This window comes from Panthera onca, chromosome A1 (genome assembly GCF_046562875.1).
Source record: "Panthera onca isolate mPanOnc1 chromosome A1, mPanOnc1 haplotype 2, whole genome shotgun sequence".
In the NCBI taxonomy this organism is placed as follows: domain Eukaryota; kingdom Metazoa; phylum Chordata; class Mammalia; order Carnivora; family Felidae; genus Panthera; species Panthera onca.
In genome coordinates, this window is record NC_138339.1 from 18,938,546 (window position 1) to 18,966,141 (window position 27,596).

The following is a 27,596-nucleotide window of genomic DNA, read 5'->3' on the forward strand; positions in this document are numbered from 1 at the left end:
AAATAGATTTGGCTTAGCTGGAAGCCTAAGGCTTGGAACCAAAAATATATGTTTGAGCTCAAATGTTAGCTCAAAAGCTGGGAAATTAAAAATAAATAAAATAATAAAAAATTAAAACATTCAGATTGTACATTTGGCAGATAAAAGACTTAGGGGCCATTCACTTTGCTTTATTCCTAAAATAAAAAGTAGAATTCTTAGGTAAAGGTGGAAATTGTATGCAATGTTTTTAGTCAGATAATCGTGAGCTTTTCTGTCACGATTTTGAGTTTGAGTGTGTGTGTGTGTGTGTGTGTGTGTGTATTATAAGATTTATGTAAAATATGTATTGACAAATAATAGTAATTCAAAGTCATTCTTATTAGAAAGACAATAAGCAATGTTCTTATTTAAATTATACTAAAATCAATAACACTTATGTTTTTAAAAATGATTCACCAAAGAACACCTTATTCCTTAAAATCTTGTTTTTTTTTAAAGAAGGTCATATTAAATCAATTGGTTTTACAGTAAAAATAACATTTAAAAAATTTTAAGCCTTTAAAAGGTCTTTAGTGCCATTGATTCACTTACATTAAATCGATAAAGACAAACATTATTTAAGTACCAAATAGTGCTAGGTATGTATCACTAAGGTGACTAACGGCAGGAATTTAAGAGCACAGACAAAACAAAGTACAAGAATATATCCTGGTCCTCTTTTCGAAATTGCTGAGATAAGAAAAGAAAATGAATTTTTAAAAATTTTATTATAAAATGTGTAAGGCTTGATTTGAAACATTTATAATTATATAACATACAGAACACTAAAATCTTCAGACTGCAGTATTTGTACTCAAGGTTTTCTGTTGTCTACAGCTGAACACTTATTTTAATTGAGATTTTACTGGCGTATCTTTCAATTTGACAGTGACTATTTTGTGAGTAAGCATTATTATTTTTTTCATAAATATATAATGGATGACACTTATAATTAAAAATAAAAAAATGGGTAAGTCAGCCTCAAAATTGAGGTTCTGTATTTGTAAATCTAAGTTGTAAAAAACTAAAAATGTCTCCAGAAATCTGAATTAATTTTATCTGATTAGACATAACTGTGAAAATTTTCCAATCAATCCTATGTGGATTATAAATTGAAGAACACAGTAGCAGTGACAGGGACTTGTTATTAATTGAAATATTTATGATATTTACATTATAATAAATCCAATCATAATATTGTTTCTGACTCACCACCACCACCAACAATATAAAGACAAACCAAAAATTGACTAGAATATTCACTTTTAGGAATTATCAAAATTAATATATTTTGTTTGCATTGAAAGCCTTTGGGTAACTTTAATGATTGTTTTTCTTTCCAGGGTTCTTTTTCCCCTGCCCTTTCCAATGTTCGTAAGACCTCCACATGGTTCTTATCTAATAGCTCACCACCATAAGTCAATATATATTAAGGACAAAGAGATGCCTCAAAGGGCTATTAATTACTTACTATTTTAACATTGACATTTCAATAATTTTTGAAAAAATGTTTCTATTCAGTTAAAATTTATATCTTTTTTTTTCACTTCCTTAAATATTAAATTATATCCTAAATACTTTAACCTATCATCAAAAAGTACCATTATTATACATATGAAGAATTAAATATTTCAGTTTTAGTTATGAACAACATAAAGGTCTTAATTTCATTTTTCTTCAAATTTTACTAATACGTTTCAAATTATCTTTAAAATGCTCTGGTTAGCGATGTGGTAAAGAATCTGTATCCTAAAAGCTATAAAACGCTGATGAAAGAAATTGAAGAAGACATAAAGAAATGGAAAAACATTCCATGTTCACGGATTGGAAGAACAAATATTGTTAAAATGTCTATATTACCCAAATCAATCTACATATTTAATGCATCTCCATCAAAATACCACCAGCATTTTTTTCACAGAGCAACGCAAAGCTGGAAGGATCACAATTCTGGACTTTGAGTTATATTACAAAGCTATAGTAATCAAAACAGTATGGTTCTGCCACAAAAATGACACATAGCTTAATAGAACAAAAGAGAAAATCCAGAAATGAACACACAACGATATAGTAAACTACTCTTTGACAAAGTAGGATAAAGTATCCAATGGAAAAATGGCAGTCTTTACAACAAATGGTGTTAGGAAAACTGGACAGCAACATGCAAAAGAATGAAACTGGACCACTCTCTTACATCATATCAAAAAATAAACTCAAAGTGCTTTAAAGACCTTGAGACAGGGGCACCTGGGTGGCTCAGTCGGTTAAGCATCCGACTTCGGCTCAGGTCATGATCTCGCTGTCTGTGAGTTCGAGCCCTGTGTCAGGCTCTGGGCTGATGGCTCAGAGCCTGGAGCCTGCTTCCGATTCTGTGTCTCCCTCTCTCTCTGCCCCTCCCCCGTTCATGCTCTGTCTCTCTCTGTCTCAAAAAAATAAATAAATGTTAAAAAAAATTAATAAAAAAAAAGACCTTGAGACAGAAAACCATCAAAATCCTAGAAGAGAACACCAAGAAGAGACCTTGGCCATAGTGACATCTTACTTGATATGTCTCCTGAGGCAAGGGAAACAAAAGCGAACATAAACTAATGGGACTTCATCAAGAAAGAAAGCCTTTGCACAGCGAAGGAAATAATCAACAAAACTAAAAGGCAACCTATGGAATGAGAGAAGATATTCACAAATGACATAACGGATAAACAGTTAGTATCCAAAATATATAAAGAACTTATAAAACTCAACACCCAAAAAACAAATAATCCAGTTAAAAGTGGGCAGAAGACATGAATAGCCATTTTTCCAAAGAAGACTTACCAGTGGCCAACAAACACATGAAAAGATTCTCAGCATCACTGATCATCTGGGAAATACAAACCAAAACTACAGTGAGTGATGTGTATACAATCAACTATTATTCAGCCATAAAAAAACGAAATCTCGCCATTTGCAACGAAGTGGATGGAGCTGCAGAGTAATATGCAAGACAAAATATGTCAGAGAAAGACAAATACCATATGATTTTACTCATATGTGCAATTTCTGAAACAAAACAAATGCTCATGGGGATAAAAAGAGAGAAGCAAACCAAGAAGTAGATGCTTAACTATAGAGAACAAACTAATGGTTACCAGATGGGAGGTGAGTGGAGTGATGGGGATTAAGGAAGGCACTTGTGATGAGCATGAGTTTTCGTATGGAAGTGTTGTCTCACCAAACTGTACACCTGAAACTAATATTACAATGTATATTAATTAGTTGGAATTCAAATAAAAAACACTCTAGTTAATATATTCCAATTATGCCTCTTTGATTATATCCTTAAGTATTAATATCATATCATATGTATGAGTCTTTTTACATTTTTCATATTTGAGACTGACTAATCTCACATTACACACATGGATGGAATTGCATTTTCCAAATGTTTGTTTTTCAATAGTAATATTCATACTTTGGACCAAAGAAGTCAGAATTATAAGCATTTAACAACTAAAATTTTCAATGTTGAAATGAACTCATTCTGCAAAAATAATTAAAAGCTCTGAATAAAATTTCAAAATTATTTTACAAGGCACAATCATGTGTGTTATTTTGAGGCCAAAGAATGGAGATAAATCTGAATAATTGAGGGCAGTATATTCCTCTATATGTGTCTTGAATATGGAGATGAGTTTGTACATAGATTTAAAAATAATAGAAAACAAAAAAGAGGTAATTTGCCCAAGATGTGAAACAATTGGTTCCACAGAGGATCATTCCATTCAGAATATATTAACAAAACAGTTGATAACCAAATATGAGATCCATTTCTTACTGTGCAAAATGCTCTGTTTTAGTTTTATATGTGGAAACGTGTTTCATCCCTCTTTAATAAAACCATGTTTTTTAAATAAAAACAAGAATTTGTATTTAGAAAACCATGCAAATTAAGCTTAACATAAAAGATGTCCTCTGAGAAAGCAGGACTCTAATGAAAATAAAAATTACAACTTCCAAGACTTTCTGTGGGACCTCTTGGGCCATGTCTGCTTGTCAATGTTAGTAAGTAAGGGAAGGTATTATGTATATTTGTTGGCTGACAAAATCTTAAGATTATAAGAATATTTGGATCTATTTTTCAACAAATATTTAATGACTAAGTCAAGATAAGTTCCCTAGAAGGATATTCTTCTTCATTTTTTTAAAATCAGATTCCAATTGTAAAAACTGGCATGTGCTCTTTTCCCAAGGTAGTAGACTCTCTGCAGCAATCTCTGTTTTTTTCACTGATTTAATTTCACTAATTTAACAAGCTGTACATTTGCGAAATCCCAAGGAAGCCTATTTGGTAAGCTTCAATATCCTACTAATAGAGCAAACCTCATTTAGCAGAACACCCTCTCATTTTACAGTGGGAGACATAGAATTACTACTAACCAAAATATAAAGGGACAAGCTGCATATCAGTTTCACTTTGTGTACAAGTCAAAGATAAATATACACATTTATTTAGTCATGCATTACTCATCTAGCAAATTGGAGACACACACACACAGTATATTGAACATACCATACACACATACACAATATTATAATGGTAATTCTGAAAAGCATACGTTTATGTTGATCTCTCTAATACCACTATTCAATTAATACTTTCTTAGAGATTCATATAAATTGGGTCTTCTTCAAAGTAGAGAAAAGCTTAAGTATCTGTGATCTGTTATCCCGAATAGTCTTGTATACTTAATATATGTGTTCCTGTGAATTGAAGATTTTCCTACTTGTATTATTTGTGCCCTCATTCTCTATTTGTTTTAAGACTTCGAGCAAATTGTCTCACCTGTCTAATTCCTTGTTACATAATATATGAAACAAAGCCACCATACATTACCTGATACCTCAAAGATTAAAACAAGTAGTTGCTTTGGGGATGAGAGAAGGACATTTAAAAATATATGCTCTTTTGGGGCGCCTGGGTGGCTCAGTCAGTTCAGCGTCCAACTTCTTCCACTCAGGCCATGATCTAGGGGTTTGTGAGTTCGAGCTCCCCATCTGGCTCTGTGTTGAGGGCTCAGAGCCTGGAGCCTGCTGCAGATTCTATGTCTCCCCCTCTCTCTGTCCCTCCCATGCTCATGCTCTGTCTTGCTCTGTCTCTCAATAATAAATAAATGTTAATTTTTTTTTTAATATGCTCTTTTGATTTCAATGAAGAAGCACTACATTTAAAAATCTCTGGTTTCATGGGGTGCCCGGGGGGCTCAGTCCGTTAAACGTGGGCCTCCTGATATTTGTTCAGGTCATGATACCAAGGTTCCTGGGTTGGAACCCCACGTGGAGCCCCACATGAAGCCTGCTTGGGATTCTCTCTCTCCCTCTCTCTCTCTGGTCCTCCCCTGCTCATTCTCTCCACACAAACAAACAAACAAACAAACAAACAAAAAACACCTGGCCTCTTTTCCATCTCTCATTCCTTCCCAGGGAGGAGGACTGAATTCTTGATTGGTGAGTTTTAGCTGTGGTGGCTTAGCATTTTTCTTCCTCCCATTGTTCAGGAGCCATCTGCCTCTAGATAATACATATTATCTGGTATTATCTGGTACATTCTGGTTTGCTCCTCTTCTATAAGTTTTATCAGGGTGGGCCCTTACATGGAGGGCCTATGGGTTTCTAAAGCCACCTGTGACAGGATGACTCAGTCATTATGTTTAAGGGCTTCAGAATGGGAAAGAGTAAGTAAATCAGCTTCATCAGTAATTTGCATTATTTTTGGTTCTTTGTAAACTTGATATATTTGATATTGTCTATTTAATAGGTAGTCAACAAATATTTGAGCTTTCAAATTGTATGAAAAGCAGTTCCAAATAAGACCTATAACTTCAGAATGCTCACACTAGTGAATTGCCTATTAAAACAGGTAGATGATAATATAACTTCTGTATTGATGTATATGTACACCTATCCTTGAGATTTAAAAACTTATAGTGCCTAGATCATAATTATTAAATATATTTCTATATAATTACAGAACTATAAAATTATTATAAAAGTGAATAGTGCATTCAGCATTGCTGAGTGTTTCTTGCATGGTGTGCAAAAAATTGGCAACAATGAAGTGAAATCCTCAACTAATTTGAAGTAACAATAAACATTAAACTCATTTAAAAATAAATAACAGTGATATCTACACTACACTACAAATAGAATTTGTATGATGCTATTATCAAACATACAACAAATCAAATCTCCTTGGGAAAATAGTGGGTTCTAGCACTAGGGCAATAAATATATAAAATGAGCCTAGGGCATCTTGCAATGCCAAAAATTAATACTGCTCAAGCACACCTCCCCCACACCCAACACACACACATATACAATGATGGGGATATGTCCAGAGATACAGGAACCAAAACTGCAGTAATTTGAGCAATAATATATGATAAAGGAGTATTTTTAAAAACTTTTTAATGTTTATTTTTGAGAGAAAGAGACATAGCACGAGTGGGAGAGGGGCTGAGACAGACCGAGACACAATCCAAAGCAGGTTCCGGGCTCTGAGCTGTCAGCACAGAGCCTGATGCGGGGCTCAAACTCACAAACCATGAGATCATGACCTGAACCAAAGTCGGATGCTTAACCAACTGAGCCACCCAGGCGCCCCCATAAAGTAGTATTAAATTATAACTCAACCTATAAAATAAATACCCATGAATCCATACCAATACAAATAAATGACTGGATAAATAAATACAGAAGAATAGACGAAATTTCCATATAGAATTTCAATTAATTCTTGTAAGTACTTTATCCTCATGCACGTGGAACACAACTCCCCACTCCTTAAGGGCTATTCGTACTGATTTCTTTTCAAAGGGGAATATGGAAGTGGGAAAAATGAGTTAAATTGACCATGAAGGGACTGGAAAAACACTAGCCTGGCCACGTGAGCAAGGTTAATATCAACATTGGTAAGTGATGTCCATACCTTTGATATGATGTAATGGATTGCGATTTCACCTTTGTATTCTTCCTCCCCAAAACATATATTCCCCTTCTAATAATGAAGAAATACGAAATAAATCCCAATGAAGAGACATTAGGCAAGCTGTTTAAACAGTACTTCCTATAGATTGAATTGTGTCCCCCCAAAATTCATATTTTGAGGTCCTAATACTCATATGACTATATTTGGAGGTAGCATCTTTGAGAAATAATTAAGGTTAAATGAGATCATAAGGGTGGAGCCCTGGTGCAATGGGACTATGGCCTTATGAGAGGAAATCTCTCCCCATCAGTTGACTGCACAATGAGAAGACAGCCATTTGCAAATGAGGAAGAGTTCTCATCTAGATCTACACATGCTGGCAGCCTGATCTCAGCCTTCCAGCCTCTAGAACTGTGGGAAAAAAAATTGTTTTTTAAAGCCACCCAGTATATGAAATTTTGTTAGGGCAGTCCTAACAGACTAATACAGTACTCCGCAAAAGTGTCGAGGTTCTGGAAAAGAAGGAAAGTCTGAGAAACTCAAAGCTAAGAGGAACCTAAAGAGAAATAAAGACTAAGTGTACTGTGGTATCCTGGATAGGTCCCTGGGAAAGAAAGGAACATTGGAAAGGAAATCTGAATAAAGTATGGATTTCAATTAGTAATAAGATATCTGTAGTTGTTCACTAGTTGTGACAAATGTACCATGCTAATGTGAGATATTAACAACGGGAAATCTGATATGGAATACATGATGATTCTTTTACTATTGTCAACATTTCTTTAAATCTAAAATTATTCTAAAGTACAATTTTCTTTAGAAAATATAAATTATTTAATTCATGTATACATATGTGCTTATAGAAGGTATGAAAGCTGTTGTGATCATTCAATTAACCTCTTCATGACAATTATTGAAGAAATAGAAAAAATACTGAAGTGAATTAGAGGCGAATAAGAATGTCTTTTGAAGAGCTCATAGTATAACGAAAAAATAATTCCCATATTTTATTGTACCATACATTTTTATATTACTTTATTTTTATTTTAGCAATTTTCTATCAAACATCTAAAATGTACTCTTTGACTTATTATTTTACAATCCACTTACAGAGAAGAAAGTAAACTATTTCAATTGATTAATCTGTGAAAATAAGAGAGTTGGGTTGATAAGCACAAATAGAATTTCTAGCTGTAAATACTATAATTTTACATGATTAAAGAATAGCAGATAGAATAGTATCTACAAATCATTTCATATTTTCACTTTTTGTCAGATGCCAGCAATTTTATAGCATATCTATAGACAGAATAGTCCTATGTTTAAAAAAAAATTCAGAGAAAGGATCTTTTCCTGTGTCGTCCCTGGTTCAAAGTGTAAGAAACCTCTCTGGTCCAAGAAAATCAAGTTAGGAATTTTGGCAATTTTAAATATATGTTTAACTAACAAAAGAAGAAACTACTTTCTCTGATTTGCATTGCACTCATAAATAAATATAAAAATAATGACTTTAAATGTTGCTATCTCTGAAATATATTTCTCATTTAATTATAATAAATTATACACATTATGTGATTTGCATAAACCTTTACAGCAATATATTTAACCTCACTTCAATTACTTTTCATTTTCTGTAAATTAAAAACTTTCAGTATTTAGAATAGTAATTTATAAGGGCAGTAAACTTAGCTACATATCCTAATACTCTTTTACCTGCTGCATTCTCTGCAAGAAATTCATATTTGATTATCCAGAACCTCTGGATTAGGAAATAAACACCCTTAAAGCCAGCTACTGACAATTTTAAGAGAATTGATGGCTCCATCCTTTGGTCAAAGCGAAAAAGTAATAAGATGTTGAGGCTGAATCCCCAAGGCACAGACCATGGCCGTTTTTCCCAGGTTCTGGGAGTTAAAGATATCATGTGTTTTATGTTAAAAACAATTCTCTTTCAATTGGAGTGTTAGTTCCATGGTTAATGATGTGTCAAGATCAAAGTAATTTCCAAGTGGAAAAATAGGAAAGTGACTGGATTTGAAAAGTTATCCAGATCTAGAAACATCATTCAAATCGAACTCTAACATGCTTCTCATATAGTATACATATGATACTTATACAATTATACATACATAATATTATATAAATCTTTCAAACATACCTATTATATACATTTTATACAATATACATCACATATTATATGTAAATAATAAATAGTATATGTAATATGTATCTTTTATATATACTTCTTACACATCTTTTATATGATATACTAAATACATATTATTCATTATAGATTATATACATTATATACTTCACACATATGCTTGTTATATATGTATATATCTGTATGTGCATATATGTGTATATATATTTTTTATGTATTTATATATACACACACATATATAAACTTCTAATGCCTCAAAATTTTACCTTATTTGGAAATAGGGTCTTTGCAGATGTAATCCAGTTAAGATGAGGTGATTAGGGTGGACTCTAATCCAATATGACGGGTGTTCTTAAAGGAAGAGGAAAATCCATGAGGAGACGGGGACACGTACGTAAAATGCCATGGGAGAAGAGACCCTTAGATTGAAGTACTTCAGCTGCAAGCCACAAATACCTAAGATTGCCTGGGAATCACCATCAACTAGGAGGAAGTGGCAAGAAAGCAATCTTCCTACAGATTTCAGGATCATGGTACTACTGATACCTTGATTTTATGCTTCTTGCCTCCAGAACTGTGAAACAATAACTTTGTGTTGTTTTAAGCCATCCAGTTTGTAGTCCTTAGTTACGCCAGCTCTAGGAAAACTAATAAAGCATTGACGGATGTTGTTTAATAGGATGGGATTCGATAACCTAACATATCAGAGGTGGTTCTTCACCTTCCTCAAGTGCTTTCTTCCCATAACTTATTTAGCTGAAAAGGCAGAATCTTTTTTGGAATTGGAAAAAATTAGTTTTTAGCAGATTCTAAGATAAGAGAAGCAGCACGTTCGCCTGTCTAAATGTATCTTTGTCTATCAGTGGGTTTACCGGTGACTTTTCTGTTATTGACTAAACACTACTTCGTTTCCTAGATGGGGAACAAATGAAGAAATAAGTTAAATATGTACTAATCCAAAATGCTCCAAATTCCTAAGCTATTGAATTATTAGGTAGTGGAATAATGCATAATGATATATAGCATTTGTTATTTCCAGCTCATTTTTAAATGTATTTACTTCGTATATTGCAGCAAAACATAAGATGAAAAAATAAGTTTTTCTCCTTTAATCTGCCACTTCCTAATTCAATTTGTAATCATGTAGTGTCTTTCGAGGTTTGTTCTCTAGTTACTTTCTTTAGAAGAGGGATATTATGATTTATTTCTCAATCATCAGCTCTCAGTATGGAGCCCAGCAATATTAGTAATCCAAAATATTTTAATAAATATGTTGATGAATGTATAAATACATAAAAGCTAAACATATTACATTTGTAGGCAATGAGGCTCAGTTATCATTGTTTACCACTTGAGAAAATGTAGTGGCATTACCTCTATTGACAGAGAAACTCACCACAGGATGGACTTGTGTGGATAGATCTTGAGTTTTGTTTGACTTTCCAAAGCATGGATTAAGTGTTCACAAGAAATTAACTTCTAATTTCTAACTTCCACAATTATTTTATTAATTATCCAGCATTCACCAATTTTAATATATATATGTATATGTATATGTATGTATATGTATATATGTATATACATATATGTGTATATATATGTATATGTATATATGTATATACATATGTGTGTATACACACATATGTATATACATATATACATATATATATATATAATATACATATGTATATATATATAGGCTCAATCCTGTCATCCACAACTGACACCTGTCTCATACTTCACTGATGAGACAGTGGCAGTGAATACCCAGGTGCAGACTTCAGATGGAAATGTCAATAAGCGTCCAAAATCTAGGTTGTCATGTGACGTCTTCAATGTTGGCTCAGAGGACAGGAAAAAAAGATGTTTGTAAATAGATCCAAGGCTCCTGTTTCCACTCGGAGAAAGTGATTGATGTGTCACCACTACCACACCACACAAGCCTTTATTTTCACTTGCTATCTTATTGATGGCAGAAGAAGATATTTGAGGGATGCATTTATTCAAAAGAGGATAAACTATTGGACTAAACCAGAGGAAACTTCTATCAATTTTCAACTTTTGTGACTCCATGTTCTCCAGCGAAGTTAGGATTCATAAGACATATTAGTCAAAAATAAAAGGAAAACCTCACTTTCCGTTGTATATGTGGATAAGTAGCTTTCCTTTTCCACTTGGGTTTCAATATACAAATTTATTCTAAGGGTTAACTGCACACACCATCATCTGTCCCTCAAGCATCTTTCATACTGACCATACTGACCACTCCATACTGACTGCATCACTCAAGTAAAATTGTCCTTACTACCGTCAACTGGGACCTTAATTTGCCAGTATGTAGTTATTAGTCATTATCTTCCTCAATTTTACTCTAACATTGGTCACAGAAGATTATTGTTTTTTAAAAAAATACCTTTCTCCTGACTTCTCTGATATTATCTTCTACTTTTTCCTTTTATGTCTCAAGTCATTCCTTCTCATTCTTTGTTTATAATTCCTTCACTACCTTTTACCTAAGTATTCGTGTGTCAGATCTTGCCTCTTCTTCTACATCATCTCTCTAGGCAATCTATTAATTCTCAGGATTTTACACACCCCACCTTGTTAATAACTCACTGTTTATGGGCTATACTTCTCATTTCCTATCCAGATGCATATTTTAAACTGATTACTTAACTTTTCCACTCAGCTAGTTCATAGAGGAGAGCATTCCAGTAACAAAACAGAGCCTAATATGTCCAAACATAACATGTCCAAAATGAAACTCTTGATGTAGCCCTAGCCATAATTCAATTCTTTTTATTATGTTCTCTACATTAATAAATTATCCTTCCTCCAGTGACTCAATCTGGAGACACAGAAACATTGTTTAACACTAACCTGTACTTAAACCAGTAGATACAATTCATCATAAAGTCCTGTAAATTATAACTCCTACATATATCTCAAAGCTGTCTATTTCTCTCCAGCTTGGTGACAACCACATGCGTCTAACCCAACATCTGTCATATGGATTATTATAAGAGTTTCCAAATTGGTTTTCCTTCTCCATTATTTACTCTGGCAAAAAAAATATCTCCTTACAGCAGCCAGAGTGATATATTTTTTTAAAAAAACATTCCAAATTGGTTTATTGCTCCCCTCTATGATTACAATAAAATCTAACTTCTGTGAATTCTGTACTTTTGTCCAGAGATCTTGTATGATTCAATCTTTTCTCAATGCCCTTGTCACATGGTCTTCTTTTTTATTACATTATACAATCCATGGCCTCCAAAAGAAATGATTCTTCTTGAAATAACAAACCATGCTTATTAACCATTTTTACTTAAAAAAAATTAAAAACATGTAATATATACATACACAAAAGAGAGCACATTATTTTCCACCACTCCACTTAAAATAGAACAAATGAAGTCTTTTGAAAACTCTTCCCAATTTACATCCCTGGCTACGCTGTCTGCTACGGAAAACTATGATCATGTTAAGAATCGTCTTGCATGTCTTTGTAGGCTCACCACATTTTACAAGTCTGTAAAAATGTGTTGCTCAGAATTGTCTATTTTGTGTAGCTTTGTCTTCCCCAGTGGAGTCACATGTATATGTTCTCCAGTGGATTTTTATTCATTTACTATCATGTTTTTGCAATTCATTCATTAGATGAAATTATAGTTAATTAATTAATTAATTAATTTGATGAACACCCTTTATTGAATAAATACACCACAATGCAGTTTCCCATTTTATTTTTTAAAAAATTATATATTTATTTTGAGATAAGGGGAGAGAGAGAGAGAGAGAGAGAGAGAGACTCTCAAGCAGGATCTGAACTATCAGCATAAAGCCCAATGCAAGGTTCAATCTCACAAACCTTGAGATCATGAACTGAGCAGAATATCAAGAGCTAGATGTTTAACCGACTGAGCCACCCAAGTGCCCTCCTTTTTATTTTTGATACATTACTGAGTTATTGCTAGATCTTTATTTATAGATAGTAATATTAAGAAAATTTTTGCACACGGGTCCTAGTGGTTTTACAATTACAACAATTCTTCTACTGCAAGTACCTAAGAGAAAAAAATCTCATACATAAAACATAGATGTTAAAACATGGGGAATTGACAATATTTTACCATTTATTAACTTGCAACTTTTAAAATTTTATGTGATTCAAAATTATGTGTATGTGTGTGTGTATGTGTATATATTGTGTGTGTATATATATATGTATATATATATATATATATATATGTGTATTCAACTTGAATAAACATGTCGAAATCAATTCCAATGTATACATACCAATTTACACTCCAATTATTTTCACTCATTCTGGGGCTAATCTTTGCAAGGTATGCTTTTATAAAATGTTAATGTGATTGAATGTATCACTGCATATCATTTTTGTTGTATTTTCTTTACAAAACATTTATTTAAAACTAGGTCATAAAGATATTATTTTACAGTTTAAAAGTTTTAACATTGACAATGACATTTTAGTCATTAATTTGTGTATGTGAGGAGGAATGAATTTTAAAAAATCCATTTTTATTTTTTGAAAGTGGATAACCAGTTTTTCCAGCATCATTAGTGGAAAGGTCCATCTGTTTTCCACAGACCTCTCACATATCAATCAAAATTTGATATATGTCAGCTTCTGTATCTGAAGTCTCTATTGTACTACTGCTAAAATATTTTAAGAAGTCAAAATATCTGCTGTATATCCTTTTCAACCTTATTTTTCTTCTCAATGCCTGGAATTGTTTAAAATATATATGTTTTCAGCCTTTAGTTTTTGCTGATACACATAGTGGTGTTGATATTTTTGCTTCTAAGGGATCAGAATTTGTTTTGGGAGCTTTAAGAATTTTTTCAATGTCTTTGATAGTCCAAAATTTCACCAAAATGTTTCTTGGTGAGGACATTTTCTTTTTTCACTTTCTTGATGTTCTATGGGTCCCTGTTTATTTCTGAGAAATTTATCTCTATTATTTCTTCAACTATTTCCTCTTCACTATTATTTTCTTTATATCTTTGATTTAAAAAAACTAGTTACTAGTATTTCTGTGTCTATTTAAAACAATATGTATTTGTTTGCTATTTAAATGTATTAATCCTTTTATGCATCCTCTTCTAAGTACTTAAATTTGTTCCTTCAATCTGTACAGTTCACTAGAGCTGCTGTGATAATACCACCGACTGAGTGGCTTAAACAACAGAAGTATATTTCTCATAGTTCAAGAGGTTAGAAGTTCCAGATCAAAGTGCCCCCAAGTTTTGTTTTTTTCAGAGACCTCTCTCCTTGGCTAATAGATGGCCACTTTCTCTAAGTGTCCAGCATGCTTTTTTCCCTGTGTGCAACCTGGTGTCTTTGTTTCCAATTTTTCTCTTCTAATAAGGACACCAGTCAGATTCAATTTGGGCCCACCCTAAATTCCTTATTTCAATTTTTTTTAAAGTTTATTTATTCTGAGAGGAAGAGAGAGAGACAGTGAGAGAGAGAGAGAGAGAGAGAGAGAGAGAGAGAGAGAGAGAATCCCAAGCAGGCTCTGTGCTGAAAGCTTAAATCCCAATGTGGGACTGGAACTCATAAACAGTGAGATCATGACCTGAGCTGAAACCAAGAGTTGGGCACTTAACTGACTAAACCACCCAGGTGCCCCCTAAATGCCTTATATTAGTTTAATCACCTCTCTCGTACATGACTTCATGAAGAATAAACACACACACACACACACACACACACACACACAACCATTTACTCATTTTTCTTTGCTAAAACTCCAGCAAATTCTCCTTGAGGTGAAAGCATCCCCTTCATCTCCCCAGGAGAGGCAGTTTGGGGCAGTGAAATGTGAACTACTATTTGGTGTTGGAAAGGGAACATGCATCAGGATTAATGTCTGAGGCTAGTCAATCAACCAACGGTTTTCAGCAACACTTGAACAGATCAAGATTTCTGGGTTACCTATCTGGAATACAAGTTTTTGCTAGTGTTGCTGATTTATGCAACCAGGGACAGGTATTGATTTTCCCAGGGAGATGGATTTTTTAATTCTAATTTGTCCTCTGAGACTACTTCTGGATGAGTTCTGCTCCAGGTTGAATCAACCCCTTCCTTGGCCAACAAAGCACACAAATTTCTTCAATGCTTCTTTACAGTTTTTGTTGTTGTTGTCCAGGATCTCGGACGCTTCATTTTTAAGAGTTGATCTTATTTGAGGGAGACTACAGAATGGATAATTCACCATCTTTGCAGAAACTTGAAAATCTAAACCTCATGTTATTATTATTGTAATTATTATGTTAATCTAGAATTTTAAATGTACTATGACACTTTCTTCCAACATATACTCCAACCTTTAGTGAGCAAATGAAATAAATCAGGCCTATAGGGTCACCATTTTTTCCCATATATCTATCAATTAGCTGGTACTTACAACGTGCTGGATAATGTTATTAAAAAAATGAAGTATTTATTGAATAAAAATACCCCTTGGGATATCATCTATTCATATTTACATGAAAATAAGTGCTAAATTTCCATGTTTTATTATGCATTTTCTCTGACTACAATCTGCTTTTGAATGTGAAATATAATCTCTGATGAATGCTGTGGATCTGATAGACATTGTTAGTGGAAGATTTTTATATTATTTCCATAAATGTTATATAAATATTTAAATGTAAACTATTGCATATGTTTATATCCTCTACCGGACAGTGAGCCAATTAACATCAGGAGCTATTTCTCATTCAACAAATGAAAAAATTGACATCAAATATTTACTTGGTTTCTTAGATGCCACATACATTTTTGACTGAGATGATTTAAACTCAGTCCTGTCTTCAATGCAAGAATGCTCTATAAGGATGGAGAACCATGAAAACAAAGTCTCGTAAATAATAAGTGTTGAGAAGTGAAGATTACTTCATTGGAAACAACTTTAACTGGAGATAACAGGAAGCCTGTCTAGGTAGGTCCTTGTTATAGAAATTTAACTGAATCTATGTTTAGCTGATCAATTAGCATTCAGAGAGAAAAACCTGTTTAAATACTTAGAAGCATACTAGACATGAATTAAAAGTTAAACCAGAAAGATGTAAAGTTATAGATGGTAGTTCAAAAAACTTGTATCTGTTTTAGCCTATAGCTAAATGGTTACCAGATTTAGTCATTATAGGAAGCAAAAATTACATGGGTGAATGATATAAATGCAAATTCATGTTACAGAAAATCAATCATAAAAAATTAAACTTGGAAAAGTTGTGGTTATAATAGAATTTGTCAGAGAAAAATACTTTGAAAGAAGATTGCTTAATGAAATTTAATAGTATACCTGATTCATTTATGCTTCAAAAATATAACCGCCAAAATTTGAAATATTTATGGTCGGTTTAGAGACAAGAATTAAGATTTGTTGCAATGGAATGCTACCCATGGTGTGTAATACATGGTGAAGTAGATACCTATACCTAACAGCCACTTGTTTTTCATTCTTTTCCGGCATTTGGGTTTTGCTGCCTTTTAAATAACTTGGGTGGGGAGGGGGGACGACACATGTATGGATCAGAAAATCACACCATGGCTTCAGACTCTGCCTTCTGTCTACTTTCACTGTGAAAACCACCCCTGCTGTTGGCAGCTCATGAATATACTGCTTAACTTGAGGCTGAGCATTAAGGGCACTATTCTCACTGTTGAGAATAGACAAGAACACAAAGGTCCCTACTTCCATAGAGCATAGCTTTTATTAAGGAAACAAAATAAATAAATAACAAAATGAATATATAATATGTCTGGTAGCCAAAGGGTTTAGGAAGAAAAATAATTCAGGGTAAGGGGAAAGGTCAGGATGAAGAAATGTAATGTTATTTAAGAGAGCATGGTCAGAGAAGGCTCCCTGTTAATGTTGGACAGAGACATAAACATAGTGATGAACTGCCATATTTTGGTGGAAATGATTCCTGGAAGTGGTAGCAGTAAGAGAATGTCTCAAAGCAAGGATACATTTGGTGGGCTGAGAAGGCAAAATGGCTGTGGGTATGGAAGGTCAGATGGGAGGCTATGGGAATAGTTCAGGATTTGACTAGGGCCATAGGAAGAGGCAATAAACAATAGACAGATTCTGTAGATATTTCAAAGGAAGAAAAAAAGGGCTAGATATGTTATGGAGGGAAATAGGACCAAAAGTCTAAAAAACAAAACCTTCATATTGTCTAAGGACTGCATTACAGTAAGAAAGAAATAGATAAACTCAGTCAGCATCTGGGTAACCAACCAGTTTTTGTAAAAAAAAAAAAAAAAAAAAAAAGTGTACAGACTTTTATTTACACAGTTGCTTAAGAAGACCCCTCTCTACTTTTTGATCTGCAGGAAAAGAATTTGGGAGAGGAGGCTTAGAGACACTAAAGACAAGGGAAGATGAACCGTTGGTAACAACTTAGCTAAAAATACACAGTATGCTCATAGCTTCTATTTGACAGTGCTTACTGCACTATGGAAAAAGTAAGAATCCATAAAGGTCCACGTCTTTCCCGAGGGGACAAAAATATCAAAGAGTTTTCGGTATCAATCTTCCCCAGCCCTGGGTATTCATGCCCTTGTGTAATCACTTCACATACTGTTTTTAGGTCAGTATGCCTGGTCAACAGAACACAACAACAACAAGTGTTGGTATATTACTTTTGAGGCCAGGTAATAAGGGATATTATTGCTCTCTCTCTTGCTTGCTCTCTCTGTCTCTCAGATAACTCTCTCTAGGGAAAGAAGGCTGCCATATTATGTGATCACTCAAGCAGCTCCATGGGAAGACACACCAGAGAGAAACTGAGGCCTCCTGCAAATAGCCAACAAAGAACTGTAACCTGCAGTCAATGTGTTTGAATCATCTTGGAAGCAGTTTCTTCAGCTACAGTCAAGCCTTCAGACATCTGCAGCAGCTAGCTACCATTTTGGCTGCAACTTTGTAACATCCTCCCTAAGACCCATCCAACTAACACACTCCTGAATTTCTGACCCACGGAAATGGGAAACATCAGTATTTATTTTCCAAGCTGCTAAAGTTTGGAATAATGATGCTGCAATGATTAAGTAAGGCAGATTTTAGGACTTTTAGTGCCATGCTGCTATAACAAAACTTTAATGTGTAAGGCTGGCTTCGGAGCTAGAGAGTGAGCGTAAGCCGGAAGAACTTTGAACAAGCATTGATTAAATGCTTCAAGACATCTGAAGAGATTGAAGAGAAAGTCAGAATGAAATCGTTGAGTTTCTTATCTGCCAATCAGTACAGTTAGCATCCAAAGCTAAATACATCTTCTTCAAGAGTGCCCATCTCCTACTCACTATATACATTTGTCCAGGGGAAATTTTAAGGGCTTTCTTATACTGTTTATGCAATTCCACACAATTGCTCAGATGGTGAGGGAAGATGGTGAGTGTGCCCTTGCCTCCTGATTTGTACTCCAGCATTAGGCAGGTTGTCTATTGGTTCTATACCTTTATGTTTTTTCTCTCTGGTAGTTGTTATGGAAATGAGGTCAAGAGTGTGGAAGAGTGGGGTGTGTACTTTCTGTCTTCATGCCTGGATACTTTATGAGAAGTATTTTGGAATTTTTGACAAAAGAAAAAGGAAATATTTTTTCCTACATAGTTTAGATCTATACGTTTGAAGAATGCAAATAATAAATGGGTTTTTGAAATCAACTACATTGTACAAAGAAGCTAGTAAGAAATTGCTGATAATTTAGAGGCATCATAAATAAAAGAGAGAAATCTTTATCTGTATCCAAGCCACATTTCTTTTCTCCCATATTATGAACATCCACTTCTGAGTGTTTTCACTGTACCATGAGAAGGGCAACATGTTTTCTCCCTCTCGATCTGAGTGTTCTGTATCTGTGTACCATCTGCCATGTCTGAAATCATTGCTGGATACATACACACTTTGTTGTGGTGATGAATGGTGTGTTCCCCACTTTGTTTTGGCAGTAGAGTCATTTTCTACTTGGATTCGATGATTTAAATGTGAATTCGGTTACCAATATCGCTATACTGCTTAACAGTGTCAATCTGCTTCCAGCCATCCATGGCTCAGGGACGCTACCATAAAGTAATAAGTGGAATAAGTATCCTACTTATTATTTTATCCAGTGGGCACAAAAGGCCAAAAGCCAAGGGCGATAAAAGGAAAGATGATTAAATGTCATACTAGGTTTCACACTCCTTCTTTCTACTTCTCATAAATACTTTTTTACATTACCAAGGACTTTACTTGAAAGAATTAACAAATAATTGTTTTCCTACCAACTAAAACAGATGTGTTTTTATTCTTGATCCTGAAGAAGAATCACTGTTTCTTTAGTGTAACAACTTTGTGCTCAGAGATGCTCCTTGGCGATGCAATTTGATATGATCCAATGAGTTAAGAAACCTTAGTACTCAGCATGAGTGAACTGCTGGTAAAAGTGTATCCTCGAATTGACTAGTAAATATTTCCCTGATGACAATACAGATATGCTTGTTTTTCCTCAACTTGACTTGGACTATTTTGATTATATGTGTTTCAACAGGTTGAAAGGCATTTAAATAACTATGGATCTTTTAGGAAGCAATTTTTTTCCAACAGTGTTAGGTAAATATGTTCTCCCCTTTTGCTTTGCTAATAAAGGAAACAAAGAAAAGAGGATAGTATTCTTCCAGGAAATTTCTTGAATCTTGGAATTCAATTTATTTTATTCAAAATACACTTTCTTTGGAACATATTACCTTTAGTTAACTCGTTTTTATTATATATCTGTCATACTTTCGTTATTTTTTAATTTTTGCTACATGTATATTAAAGGCTTTATTTAAATATTTGTGGAACTTGCAGAAAAATCTAGGGTATTTTCAATCTTTTTGAGGTGATGGAAAAAATAGTATGTCTTTTTTTCATATCCTCATGAACCAGTGGGTTCAAGAATATTCCATTGAAACTGAGATAGAGAAATAAAAGAAAATGGGAAATATTTGTAGTAAAAATGTAGATGAGCAGACTTTAAAAAAAAGTAAATTAAATTGGAGATGTACGGCGAAAGTGAATTTCAGGCTCTTTTTTTTAGCTATTTGCATGCAAAAGTAATAGAGCATTAACAAACTATTGTGCAATCTGGTGTAATTGCAGCACCAACATAACCCTCATATACCATGGATGTATTTGTACACAAAATAACTATGATACTGGCATAACAAAGGAATAAAATTTAAAGCTGGATTTTATGTGATAAAGAAGAGAAATCAAAGAAATTATGGAACTCAGGTAGCGTTTTTACTATCTTGTCTTCTTTCAGGAGCTACCAGCTGTTATGCTCACACAAATAGATTAGTTGAAAAATACATTAACATGTACAAATTATGTCTTTACAGTGAAATTAATGACCAGCTCATTCAGCATAAAAGATAATTTTACAAAGGAAATACTGCATCATTAAAGTTAGCATTTATGCAACCCAAATGTGCAGAGTAATATGACAGCAGCTTTCTCAAAACGGTGTTATATCCTACTAAAGTGCCTATCATTTAAAATGAAGAACAATAACACAACTCCATTCTTTTAAGAAGGAAAGAAAGGGTGTTGATAAATTCATTCATCTTGTTCTAAAGAATAAGATTTTAATGGTGTTTAAAATCTTAGAACACATTTTTGTTTCAGTGTTGTATTATATATCAAAATTATGCCTTAAACAGAGTAATGGCTTGGTAGTATACTAAAATTGTTTAGTTTAAACAATTTTTTTAATGTTTTATTTATTTTTGAGAGAGAGAGAGAGAGAGAGAGAGAGAATCTGAAGCAGGCTCCAGGCTCTGAGCTGTTAGCACAGAGCCTGATGTGGGGCTCCAACCCATGAAACATAAGATCATGACCTGAGTCAAAGTCAGCTGCTTAACCAACTGAGCCACCCAGGCACCCCTAAAATTGTTTAATTTGAAGACAAACATAAATAATTATATACAGATATTTTAATTTATTATATTAAAATATTTTGCTACTCTTATAAGATTGTGAAGTCCCACTGAGTTCGAAAAACCAGACTGGAAGCTAGTGTTCTATCCTACAACTAATCGAATCAGCTCTAGTTAATCACCTTCAAGTCAATGCTTGCAACAGAGAGACATATTAGCATGAAATAGAAAAGTTTTATAGCTAGTTTATCAAGAATCTTGGAAAAGAAATGGGACTAATCTTTTGCTTCATATCAATGCTAAAGATGATGAATCAAACTTCTGATTAAAATAAGCCTCTTAGGGCCAAATAATTTTTCCATTAGTTTCAGAGAGCTAGAACCCATTCTTACTATTCTTGCCATTTGACTAGTCTGTTATAAGGAGCATTAAATAGTGCTTTTTTAAAAAATTTTTTTTCTAATGTTTATTTATTCTTGAGACAGAGACAGAGTGTGAACAGGGGAGGGGCAAGGAGAGAGGGAGACACAGAATCTTAAACAGGCTCCAGGCTCTGAGCTGTCAGCACAGAGCTCCACACGGGGCTCGAACCCACGAACTGTGAGATCATGACCTGAGCCAAAGCGGACGCTCAACCGACTGAGCCACCCAGGCCCCCCAAAATAGTGCTTTTATACACGTATGTTCTCCTTTCTATTGGAGAAAATGATGGAATTTAAATTTAGCATGCATTTTGACTCTTGAAAAAAGGAGGCAGTTTCCAACAGTAGATGACTTATATGAGACATATCTGATTATAGATTCAAAGGAAATAAAAGTTTACAATGTAAAAATTGAATACACTGTGATGTGCTGTTTGTGTATAAATGTTCTAGGCTACCTTTGACATTCACACCTTAACTTCTGTTCAGAATAGCGTCTGTCTACTATTAACATGATTAAGTAGCTATCTGAGCACGGAACATACATTTCTTGGGAATGTATACTAAATGATATAAGTATTATGGGTATAGGAGCATGACTTAAGGAAATTTGATGCTTCCATAAGGAGAGGGGGTGATTGTGTGGTCTTATAAGGGACATTGTCCCTCTGAAAAGTTGCATTGCTAATCGACTATGGAAAACTGGCTTCTTGGTACATACTGAGGTAAGCAGTGGTAGACCTTATTTCTCTTATACTCTATTTATAGTATGGATTTTATAGGGTTTAGAAAACAACATGCATACATTAGATACAGAAATAAGTAAAGAAGAAATTTTAACAAGTAAATAAAAGGCAGAGGTTCACCTGCAGGCAGCAATGTACATTTTAAAGGTCTACTCTCTTGATAAAAGCATGTGGTAAAATTGGATCTGAACAGGTTAGTAACTAATTGAAGCAATGATTTAAAAACTGTTATTTACAAATTTTGAACAGTGTGTTTTCCATATGAATTGCTGAATAAAAACACTAAAACTCCCTAATATCCAAGAGCAGTTTCAAATGGTTATAACAATGCAAATTGAAGGCACATTGCTAGGGGCACCTGGGTGGCTCATTTGGTTAAGACTCTGACTTTGACTCAGGTCATAATCCTGTGGTCCGTGAGTTCGAGTTCCCCATTGGGCTCCATGCTGACAGTTCAGAACCCAGAGCCAGCTTTGGATTCTGGTCTCCCTACCCACCCCCCTCTCTCTCTGCTCCTCCCCTGCTCATTCTCTATCTCTGTCTCTCAAAAATAAATACACATTAAAAAATTTTTTTGAAAGCACATTGCTAATGAGTCAGTGGTCAGAGAGATGGTTTAATATCATTCTCCTGGTGACTGACATAATCCATTTATAAGAAGGTATACCTGCAAAATGAATATAATTTATAATTGCAACTCTCAACTCTCACCCCTTAGAAACTTTATAATAGTTGACAGTAGACAGTTTTAAGTTATATTCCTTGGAAATGTATATATTATACAAAAATTTCTGTGGAGAATTAAGGGTGTGTGTCTATAGTAACATAAATGTGAAAACTAGTGGCAAATGAAGCTGATATAATGTAACTTAAGTGAATATTTTTTAATAATATTAGTGACCTGGGGACTTCCCTGGTTGGCTGACTAGAGGTCCCAGCACCATTAAATGGCTTCTCCAAAATGATTAGTAGTGCAAAGGATTCCATTCAAATTATTAGTTATCCCATTAAGTAATTATACATCTCACATGATGGAGAAATTTAAGGCATGGATAAAATGATTCAAGATTTTATATTTTACTATATCTTCACCTAACAGTATATTTTATTATGACATAGTTATTCCATGTATCAAATGCATTTAGTATTATGAACATTTTATATTTTGAATTAATCATGTCACTTAAAACATTTTATTGGTTAAGTTAGGTGTTAATAGTAATGACTAAGAATTTTATTTTATATAATTGTTATATATTAGTAAGTTATACATCTATTACATCTACTATATTTTTTCATGAACCATCTCATTATTTTATAATATTTTAATGTAACTCCAGCTTCACAAGATTGCAGGATTAGTACAAGAATATATTAGTGATCTTTTACCTAAATACATTAATTGTTTGCATTTTGTCCCACTTGCTTTCCCTTATTCTGTTTATGTTTCTCTACTTATCCATTTACATGTGTGTGTGTGTGTTTGTGCGAAACTTTTTTTCTTGAAATATGTGAGATTAAGTTGGAGATATCATGTCCCTTTACCCTTAAATACTCTTGCATGCTGTGCATAAGAACAAGGTTTTTCTCTTACACATTTACATTATACTTATTAAAATGAAGAAATATAAAATACTGTTAACTAGCATGTACTCCATACTGTAAGTTCAACACTTTGCCAAAAGAGTCATTTATGCTTATTTTTCCTCAGCCAGAAACCAAGCATGTTTGGTTGTAAGGTCTCTTTAGTCTCCATAAGTTTTGAATAAAATATATTTTAAAATATGTAAAAATTATGAAGTGGATATCACTTAAAGATTTTTGTATTTTACGGTAATTTCTCTTATACAAAATTTTATTTTATTTTTAAAAAATTTTTTATGATTATTTATTTATTTTATTTATTTTTTAATTGTTTTTTTAACATTTATTTATTTTTGAGACAGGGAGAGACAGAGCATGAACGGGGGAGGGTCAGAGAGAGGGAGACACAGAATCTGAAACAGGCTCCAGGCTCTGAGGTGTCAGCACAGAGCCCGACGCGGGGCTCGAACTCACATACCGCGAGATCGTGACCTGAGCCGAAGTCGGACGCTTAACCGACTGAGCCACCCAGGCGCCCTATTTATTTATTTTTTGAGGGAGAGAGAGAGAGAGCAAGCCAGGGAGAGAACAAAGACAGAGGGAGAGAGAGAATCTCAAGCAGGCTCCACCCTGTCAGTGCAGAACCGACGTGAGGCATGAACTCACGAACTGTGAGATCATGACCTGGGCTGAAACTAAGAGTCGGGCACTTAATGACTGAGCCACCCAGGTGCCCCTCTTATACAAAATTTTATAAGAGAATTATTTTCATCAAACATATTGACAAGACAAAAAAACTTTCCAAAAAAAATCTCTGAACTGAAATTTGAACAACAAAACCTGGTGAGTGCTGGGGAGGAATCAGAAATAACTAAATCAACACCGTTATCTTTGGTAAGATTCAGATTCCTCTACTTAATTATTGCAAACTCTGAGTGTTAGATGCTAGACCAAGTGATCTCAGACACCTTGCCTCATGTATTTGGATCTACAACCCTTTCCCTCATATACTAATATTGTCAATGAATAGAAGCAAACTGACATACCATGAGGATCCCAAATGTTAATTTCCAGTGTACTTAGTTAGTACTGTTGAAGCTGGAATTTGAATCCAGTTTCAGAGCTCTAAACAAATCGGTACAACATAGAACAGAAAATAACAAGAATTGGAAATAAATGCAGACTAAGTTCCAGGAGTGAGTGATAACACTAATCTTGAATATGAGAAATGAGTGAGAAATTAGACTTCAAATGTGGATGTGCATAAGCATATATAAATGCAAATGTTTATCCAAAGCAATAGCACTGAATGTAATACATTCTATCCCTAAGTTTCAACTGTGCTAACTTTAATGATCACATATCTGGGTCTCATCAGAAACAGGTTCATTATTCAGGGCTAAGAATAACGTATTATGTCTACTTCTGGAGAAATCATGTTTGTGTTGGTTGGGATGCTAGTCCACAAATGTGGCATAGTTTTGCCCCCTAAGTATGCAGGGTGTATTCATTTTCTATTGCTGTAAACACAAACTATCACAAATTTCGTGGTTTCCAACAGCACTCACTTAGTAGCTCACAATTCTGTAGACCTAAAATCATTTGGGGTTGGGAGGGGGTGTTCTCAACTGAGTTCTAAATTCAGAGAATCCCAAAGCTGACATCAAGGTCTTGACCAGGCTAAGCCATTATCAAGAGGCTCTGGAAAAGAATTTGCTTCCTTCCTGCCTCATTCAAGTAGATGGCAGATTCCTGTTCAGTACAGCTGTAGGTCTGAGGTCCCACCTTCTCTGCTGGCTGTAAGCCAGACATTGTTTACACTATGAGAGGCCTCCTATGTCCCTTCTCACATGGCCCACTCCATCTTCAAAGCCAGCAACTGTGTATTTAGTCTTTCTCACACTTTAAATCCCTCCTGATTCCCCTTCTGCTATGGGCTGGAGAAAATACTCTGGTTTTAAAAAGCTCTTGATTACTTTGGGCCAGGGTAATGACTCCAATCTTAAAGTCAACTGATGATAAACTTAACTACATTTGGCAAACCCCTGTGGTCACGTAAAGCAACATTTTCATGAGCATGATATTCATTGTATTAACATTCACCGGGATTATATTAAAAATTTTTGGCTGTGTGTGCAAGGGTACTTTCTGATTTCTGTCTCGCTCCTGGGAGATGTTAAAATATGTCCTAGACATATTTCACTTTAGCCTTTTTTTCAAGACAGCACTGCCACAGTTAGAACAAATCTGCCTATTTGGGGTGACGATCTTTGGAAATCAAACATTTATGGGTTTTTTTCTTTTTCACTAAGGATTCTACTTGACTTCACGGTATTATTTAATATAGTATTGACAAACCATAACTTTTATACTTTTACTTTCTTGGTTTTCACAAAGCAACTTTTCTAATTTAATTATATCTATTTGGCCACATATTTGTCCAACTTTTGTTGTTGGTGGTGGCGGTGGTGTTTCTCATGTGAAGTTTTATTTTCTTTGTTTTACTTTTCTTTCACCAGCCATGAAATGTCCGCCAAGCCTCTTGAATACAGTCTTTTTCGTAGTGCAGTTTTTTTTTCCTGTTGGCTATTTGCTCTCATGTATTTCAATATCATACCTCAAGATTTATTTCTACTACTGATTTGCATCTCGCTATGTAGTCTTCTGCTTTTTTTTTTGATAGATCCTTCTAAATTCTTCCACCTCAAATGCCCGAACCCTTTTGTTTATCCCCAGTATGCGTAAGTTAGATAAAGCACAATATATCTAGGCACCCAAGCCAGAAATTTCAAATGGATTTTTTTTTGCTTTTTCTTTTTGTCAATTATAACCAAAAAATATCTGCTGAATATATCCCTTTTTGTTACTATTAGAAATTACATCATGAATTTATTACCTATACACTTAAACTGCTCAGAATATATTCTTATCTAATTCCTATGCTCTACTCTAAGTTACGCTTATACTCCATTAACCCTAGAGATGTTAGTCCAAAAGTCATTATATCTGTGGATTACAAACAAAAATGAGCACCTAAAATATGATATTCTACTAATGCAACTGGAAGTAGACTGTTAGTATTGAAGAAAATGGACAGAGAAAATGGATCATCTTTTTGTCCTTACTCATCACATTGAATAAACTTTTCTTTTTTTTATTTTTTAACGTTTAATCATTTTTGAGAGACAGAGTGTGAGTGGGGGAGAGGCAGAGAGAGAGGGAGACACAGAATCTGAAGCAGGTTCCAGGCTCCAAGCTGTCAGCACAGAGCCCGATACGGGGTTCGAACCCATGAACCGTGAGATCATGACCTGAGCTGCAGTCGGATGCCCAAGCGAGACACCCAGGTGCCCCCACATTGAATAAACTCTCATAAAAAGTTTAAAAAATAAATCAAAGAGTAATTCTTTATAAATCGTAAAGTATCTCTGCTGTATGGCCTGAGGGTTGTCACAAACTTTTTTATGATGCATTTCTGAAAAAGTAAATAGTACTTCATCCTTTATTTTGCATTCCAAATTGTATTGGAGGTGGTAAGGGAGATTCTGGATTTGTACAAAAGTAAATTATCGGAAGTGCATGTTGGGCCTCCTGGTAATCGACAGCTCTCAGATGAAATCCTCTCCAGGAAATTCCCTTAGCTGAAGAGTGCTTCCTTGCCCAACTTCTTGCTCATTTCTAGGCAACTGCCCACATCCAGTGATTGAAGGATAAGCAGTTATAGAGAGGGTCAGCATATGCCTCAAGGCGG